Here is an 8,494-nt window from a genome sequence, read left to right as displayed (position 1 = left end):
TTTGTAGACCAGGCTGGCCTCGAACTCAGAAATCCGCCTGCCTCTGCCTCCCAAGTGCTGGGATTAAAGGCGTGCGCCACCACGCCCGGCCTCTGTAGGTAGTTTTGCTTAATTATTTGTTTCATGCTTCAGTCCATCATAGAAGGGGAAACAAAATAATGATGGGAGAAAGAGGGTGGGAGGGACTTGGGAGAAGAGAGGAGGGGGAGGGGATAATGATTTGCTGACAGGAGCCTCTTATAGCTGTCTCCCGAGAGGCTCTGTCAAAGCCTGACCAATATAGATGTGGATGCTCACAGCCAACCATCAGATTGAGCACAGGACCCCAATGAAGGAGTTATGGGAAGGACTGAAGAAAGGGAAGGACTGAAGGAGTTTGCAACGCCATAGAAAGAGCAACAATATCAACCAACCAGATCCCCAAGAGCTCCCAGGGGCTAAACCACCAACCAAAGAATACACATGGAGAGACCCATGGCTCCAGGTGCATATGTAGCAGGTGATTGCCTTATCTGGCATCAATGGGTGGGTAGGTCCTTGGTCCTGTGAAAGCTTGCTGCCCCAGCATAGGCGAATGCTAGGGCAGTGAGTCAGGCGTGAGTGAGTGGGTGGGGAGCACTCTCATAGAAACAGAGGGAGGGGGATGGGGGATGGGGTTTGAGGAGGGGAAACCAGTAAGGGGGATAACATTAGAAATGTAAATAAATAAAATAACCAATAAAAAAGCATTCTTTTTGTTATATTGGGAACTGGACCCGATCTAGGTAACCACTCTGCAACTGAACCTCATCTCTTGCTACTGTAGGTACTTTTGATTATCCAACGTGGGGAAATAATAGTTGTGACAATCATATAACGATGCAGTCTAAAGTTGGTGTTCCCAAGCACAGAGTTGTTCCTCACAGTAAGCGATTTTCTGAGTCCATTAGTGCTTGAGGTTTAGGGTTACTGGAGTAGATGCATTAACGTCTAGAGTCTTGCTTTTCAGAGTTTGAAATCGCACAGAGTAACTTCTCTGCCCTGGATTTCTTTATACACAGACTGTAAGGCATAAATTATTTATGTAAACGGACATTTATTAAATTTTTTATTTATAGTAGTAAAAGGCAGAGATTCCCTAAATGTCTAATGATACAAGATCTGGGGAATGAATTATGGCCACTTCATACAGATAATTGCCTTATTATATAGCAAAACTTTCATGTTTCAGTAAACGTTTCATAAAAAGCAGATAAAGTGAAAATTTGTCATAGCACATTACATTTACAGAGTGATTTGATGTTGGGAAATATATGTGATGCCTGTTTATTCTCAGAGAAAAGGGCTGAACATAGGCTACCTTGTTTTCACTTGGAGTTAATGTATACTTTTCAGCATATGTTATGAAAGTGATACATAACCTTTAAGGTATAAATACAGAAAGGGAAGTTTTAAAGGCTAGTGACAAGATCTCCTGTGAGAATGCATGCTGTCATGATCTGAAGTCTGGTAATTGAGGGACAGAGATTTGGATCAAATTTCTGATACTGGTATGTGTTTTGGGTCCTCAGTGCTTCCACACATAAATGTGATACCCCTTTAAAGGGTAAAAAACCATTGGCACTATGTGTGTCTCACATGGTCAGGCTGCTCTTGCTTCACTATTTCATCAATGAGATAATTTTAGAATTATTGTGAGAATTCCCAAAGATGTGTGTTTTTTCTTTTAATATTTTCCACATCGATTAATAATCTTGCTAATTGATCTGCAGCTGTACTGGAAACTTTCCTTTGAAGGCACACTTCTCTAGCTCCAGATAACCTTGCCTCTGCATTTCAAGGCAATTTCAATTTGATTTGCAATTGTCAATGGAATATATATCTACTTATATAAGAAGGGTTATGAGTCTAGAAGACCAGAACCCTCTTCATTAAAGTCCTAGATCTGGGCAGGCATGCTAATGGGTCTGCAAGAGGCTCAGGTAGAAGATTGGAAAGATACACACTGTGGAGTCAGTGGACAGGTCAGGAAGAGGAGGACATTTTGGAAAATTGAAGGTTGTACTTGGTAGTCTTCAAGTATGGGAGATGTTTACTGCTGAAAAGGAGACTATTTCAGGGCATCCTCTTGTAGTGTAGATACCTTGGCAATGCTGATTTGGGCTTCTGCATCAATGGAAAGATGTCTGGTGGGAATACTATATATATATTTGGCTAAGACAGAAAGATGTGAAGTACCCCCAAAAGAATGTTTTAGGTAGATTCTGTGAACACTTACTCATCAAGATATGGAAAACAAGGTTTTATTTGTACAAAAGCTGGTCTCTGAAAGTTCTTAATAGAAATATGGTAGAAAAAAAATCAGCTCCAGTGGTAAAGGACATTTTACCAAATGTAATATCCATTTCATTTTACCTAAAATAGACTAATTTCCTACTACTTTCAGCATTTTGAACATACTATGAGTATTTTTCTAACAATTCAAATTGAGAAATTTATGGTTTATTGTTGATAGCAAGAGGAGTGAGTGTTTTAAGCCTTGGTCATGATAAACATTGATTAAAGGTATCATGAGTGACACAGATTGATTTCTGAATAAAACTATTATTTCTGTATCTAAAATGATCAAATAGAATTAATCTGAGGAATTCATCTCTTATATGGTTGAGAGATAAATTAATATCTAGGCTTGAATTATTAATTCCAAATTTCCCAAAGGAAGAAACATGACTTGGAGACAGGCTGGTAAGTGTACATTTCTTGTAGGAAATCTGTAGGGATTTACTTTTGAGAAAATTTCAATCTTGGCTGATAACATTGTGAGTAAATTCATTTTCAGAGGGAGGAAAATCTCACTCTAATGGCTCAAAAGTGACCAGTCTGACTTCAGAGCTCATGTTATAAATTTTTAAGAATGTTCCAAGGAAGCAAATAAAGAGTTTGCTTATCTGAAGAAAAATACACTGTAGCAGAAGACTGTCCACTTTCTTTTCAGATTTTTTTTTTGTGGAATATGTTGGCCTATTACCAACATGCATATATTTAAAAAATTACAGTTCTTCTTAGGCATTGGCTTCTGGTCTATTTCCAAGTCTAAGGTGATTTAAATTACATGATTTCTCTGTGCATTTCAAATAAGGTTTTTAATATTTTAGTTTTAAGTAATAAAATGCCATTCAAGTGTGTAATTTATTACTAAATCCATTAATATTTATAGCTGAAAATGATTTTCCTGAATGGTGGAGAAAACCTTTCAGATCATTTCTTGCCTAAGAAAGAAAAAGCAACAACGATAAAGAATTCTGTGACAGAAACACATTAAACAAATTTCTTTTTGTAAATGTGAGAGACATAAACTTTTCTATCATATCATTTTCCACAGGACTCTGCTTTCCTATAGGCTAAGTTTCTCTAGTAAGCTCTATGTTGGGGTCTTTATATGGTTGCAATGCACTATGTGAACTCTGCTGTATACTTTGTTTTCAAAGAGACAACTGAACTTAATGAACAGTCTTTTCCATTTACTGACATAAGAGCTTGTCATGCCACTGATAACAGCCATTGATTGATGCACTCAGTATTTCTTAGTCCTTAATATGTGTTGGGCACTGCTCTCGAAACTGCAGATGTAGTAATGAAAGGCAAACTTCCAATTTCCATGTTCTAATGTGGCTTATCATTTTGTTATTTTCTATGATGTTGAGGCAAAACTCTAAAATCTATTGGTGGGCAGTACTGATTGAGGACACAAACCCTGCATGTGTTATGACATAAGCTACTCATTTTAGAAAGTGGCCATACTGTTGTACCAAATGACTGAGAATGAAGGTCTGAGAGTTGAGTAGAACAGCCCGGACCCTCAGCAGCCCTCTTGACCTTCAGCATCCTTTGTGGAGTGGAACCTCACAAGCAGCAGGAAGACCTGCATTAGGGTCTGATGTGTGGGTTAATGGGACAGAGTGGGAAGAGACAAAACTGGATAAAAAATGGAGGGAGCAAGGAGTCTCAGAAGCTCTCATCTTCAAGGGCCTTAAGAGGATCCTGGCTACTAATTTATTTCTATCATTTACATTTCATGCAAATTTTCTTTTTGCCCAAACCTAATCAGAAAATATAAAGGATGGGGGCTCTGTAGACCACAGTAACAGTCATGCCAAGTTAATGCAGCACAAAGTACCACATTTAACAATACATCAATCTTACATCTTTTAATTCCTCACTTTAAACTGCCACCCTTTTCATCTCCTAGAACGAATTCTTCCTTTTCAGAGACAGCTCATTGTGCTGTTGTCCTTTAAATTTATTGAACACTTATCTCCCTCAGTCATTGTCCACCTAGACTTTGACCTCTCAGTCTAGACATTTATTGAGCCCCAGATTACCACAGCCTTCTCTCTCTCTCTCTCTCTGTCTCTCTCTCTGTCTGTCTCTCTCTCTCTCTGTATTTCTCTGTCTCTATCTTCTCTATCTATCTCTCTGTCTCTGTTGCTCTGCAATTTTGAAAGCACAGTGAATGTTAACTGCATTTGAAATTCTACTTTATATTATTTTGTAAAAGGAAGCACAATTTCAAAAATATTGATAAGCAATATGAAAAACAGAGTTATTCAAGGAAAAAAGTTGATTAACCTTGTGAAGAAAGATTCACAATGAATTCTGAGAGATTCACACAGATTACAGAGAAGTGGATTAGGGAGTTAACCAAAATATAGGAGAACATGCAAACCGTATAAAGGTATAATATTTTAAAACATGGTGAGCCTAGACAGATGGCAGACGAATAGAAGAGGCATTTATAATGTTGTAAGAAAAAGGAACAAGATTGAAACCCAGATTTATCAGAAAGCCAGAAAGGTTGTGAGAAAAATAGCACATTGAAAATAGCTATTTCCAGTTTTCAGTATGATCTCATATAATCTGTGAAAACAAACAAAGACGATAAAGAAAGTGGCAGATGTTGTTCAATCGCTTGACTTATGCCAGGCACTGTTCTCATGCTTTCCATATGTTAACTAGTAATCTTCCTATACCCCAGAGATGTAGGACTCTTTATAGACCCACTTTCCCCATAAGGTACTGTGATGCAAAGAAAGTGAATTTATTTTTGCCTATACTATCAATAGTTAGTAAAGTATAGAGTTCTGATTTGAACTCAGCCAGCCTGACTTCAGAATCTGTACCATACTTCTGCATTCTACTGCTTCTGTATTCAATAGGCGTTTCATTTTTGAAGTTAATAATAATAATAACAATAATAATAAAAACCCCTGTATTTCCCTTTGACTATCCAGAAGAGTCACCATTCTCCTTAAAGCAGTCACCAGAGCCAGACCATGAAACTGGGGATCAGAAGAGAGCTCACTTTAGACTGATAGCCTTATCCTAAGTGTCATGGGTTCCTGCCCAGAGTGTCAGAAGAACCTGGAAACTGACTAGCCCCACTGAATATATTGAGTTTTATAGGCATAAGAATAGATGGACTCTCGGGTCTATACTGCACACCACTCTATCCTCACTGTAGAAATTAGAGAAACTGGGTGGAAGTCTCACTCATTTATTTGGTCCTAATCAAAGATCAACTCCAAAGATATAGAGCAAGTCTTCAGGAGAAACTCCATTTTCCCACAGGATCCACCTGCTCCTCTTGTTTTTAGCTTGCTGATGTACCATATATTTTCATTTCTATCCCACATCCTATAACATTTTTGACTAGGTCCTTAATAGTTTTGTTTTTAATTGATTAAAGTCATAACAGGTTGGTATGTGTTATGTTCACACAGCAACATTCCATAATTATGCTGACTTCTTTTTGCTGCCGATGGCTCCTTGCTTTGTGTTTACCGGTTCCTCTGTGGCTGCTGAGTTCCCATGGTCACACTCTTGTAGCTCCTTGTAGAAGAAAGCTCTATGAATGCTATTAAAACATCATGTTGGGCTTCATTTTTATAATGCATGCCTATTGTACTTATAATTATGTATTAGTGAAAAATGTACAAGTTTGAAATCACACCTATAAATACCTTTTATGTTTCTTAGTTTCACACTAGAAACTAGGCAATGTGTTTAATTTGTTCTTAATTTAGCTACAAAGATTAGGTAGATAATTTGATCTACAAATTCCCAAAGTCCTATTTGTTCTCTTCCTTTGAGTTTAAAGAATGAGCTAATTGCATAAAATAATGAAAAATATGTTTGGGATTTTTTATAAAGGAGAATTCCATTAGAATTAGGAATAAATAAGATAGTTTTCACCTTCAGTACCCATATATTCTTTACAAACATAACTTTTCCCCCTGCTGTGTAATTAAAGGCATCAGAAATTTCAAAGGGTGACTCATGGGGGCTACATTTTTCAACTTCTACTTTAATTCCTGAGCTTGAACTTCCCTAAGGAAGTCAGAGACTGAACTCTCTTTGCATGTATGCATGTGGTCTCTTGATTATTTAATGTATAATTGCTCTAGGTATTTAGCATAACAAAGCAAAAGTAACTTCAAAATGAGGTCTCTCGGCCATGAGTGATGTCAACAAAAAGTGAATGAAAATCTTCTTTGTCATGTGACATACACTTTTCCTTTTCTTCAGGAGATGTTTTGCCATAGTTGGAATCAGATGAGATCTCCATTGCTATGTGTGGATCCTACTCAGCTTTTGTTCACCTTAATTAACCCAGTTTTTCCAATTGTAAAACAGGGTTGTCAACGTGAGACAACAATCAAAGGTATAATTATAGAAAAATAGGTAAACAGAATCAAGAGTATAATTATAGGAAAATAGGCAAAGCACAGTCATTATTCTTTAATGATAATCAGAGTAAATGTTTCCTTGCCTTTAGGATCAAACATATCTATTGATTGGCTAAAGATTACAGATGGTATTTGAAGTAAATATTTCTAACCACTAAACAGAGCAACACCTATGACCCTAAATGTCACTAATTAAGCTTAGGAAATGTCAGTTATTAAGTTTAGGAGGATGTCTGTATGCTGACTTGGAAAAAATTGAATTCATAAGGTATATGAAGTTAAATTCTTTATGTAAACAAAATAGTAGATTTGCTTTACTTCCGTAGATGGCTACATTCGTTAGGTGCAGGAGACAAAAAAAAAAAAAAAAAAAAAAAAGAAAAAAGAAAAGAAAAGAAAAGAAAAAAGAAAAAAAAAGCGTGGAATTTTTGAAATTTCTAAGTTGGAAAACTGAGTAAACTTTGATACAGCAAAATAGAGACCTAAGGACCACCAAGCAATCAGGAAAAGCTGAGCTCCATTTATGTTAAGTCCAGCCAACATGTCCTAAGTGTTAAAAGTCACCATAATTGATGAGAAGTTACATAGCATTTCTACCTGGTGAATTACATACAAGAACAGACTGCAAATGGAACAATTGTTTTAGTGGTTTCCAGCCATCTTTGTTTCTAATTCTCTGTAGGAAGTATGTTACAATTACTCTTTAAAATGGTCCAGCATTCTCTGTCTATACTGTATCATTTTGTCCTGAACCTCAGATTCTGCCTTCTTCTCTGCTCATGACTTGTAGGAATAACTCACGACCAGATACCTTGCATGAACTGAGAATTCTATATCTAGCTGCTTGGTGAACTCCTATAACTATTTTCTACCAGCATTATAATCATTGTAAGTCCAAAGCAGAAAGAACATTCATCTATCTCAAATATGTTTTTCTTCTTTTCTTTAATGTTAATAAACACGATTTCCTTTGTTAGCCATTCTGTGAGCTATCTCACATTTCTCCATTTCTCATGCTCTTCACAGGCAGTCTATAATTAATCACAGATTTTTTTTTTTACTTCCAGTGTTTTATTTTGGTTCCATCTCTTCCTGCCCTGAGTAGATGTGGCATTTGTCCTCTCACTTCATCCTGACAGCTACAGTGGTCTTCTTCCAAGTTGTTTTTTCCACTGCACACCAACAACAGTGTGATTTATTTCTCTTGCATATCTTCATTGATTTCTCCCCCAAAGTCCTCAATGGTTGGACTACATCAAGTGGTGCAGCCTGCCCATTGGAACCTTTAGCAGTAACTGTCACCTAAGTCCTTAGGCTTTTCATCTCACATTTAAGGAGAGCTTAAACTAACTATGACCATGCTGCGCTTATTTAGGTCTCTGTGCTAGTTGGTTTTCTATTTGTGCCTTCAATCCTCTCTCTGATTTCTTTATCCAGACTTTTCATCTGAACACTGGATGCAGCTCAACCAGGTTTCTACAATAAAGGCTTCTGTAATTTACTCAAGGAACCCAAACATCTGAAGACCAAGGTGGTAGCTGAAAATGGTTTTTATATTAAATTTACACTTCTTTAATGAGTTCTAAAATTTCATATATTAATTTTCTCTTTATTTGCATGCTTAAAAAATATTCTCTGTGGCACTGGTAGGCCTTAGATGAAGATCTTGGATCACATTATTTCAGGTGCTGGAGTAGCAATTAGAGGCTTGTTTTCATGACAAATAAGGATGAACATTTCTAAGCAAGAAGAAAAAAAATCAAAAGCAA

The sequence above is a fragment of the Mus caroli genome, chromosome 4, assembly GCF_900094665.2.
Source record: "Mus caroli chromosome 4, CAROLI_EIJ_v1.1, whole genome shotgun sequence".
Classification (NCBI taxonomy): domain Eukaryota; kingdom Metazoa; phylum Chordata; class Mammalia; order Rodentia; family Muridae; genus Mus; species Mus caroli.
The sequence above is the reverse complement of the archived record's forward strand: the minus strand, read 5'-3'. Positions refer to the sequence as shown.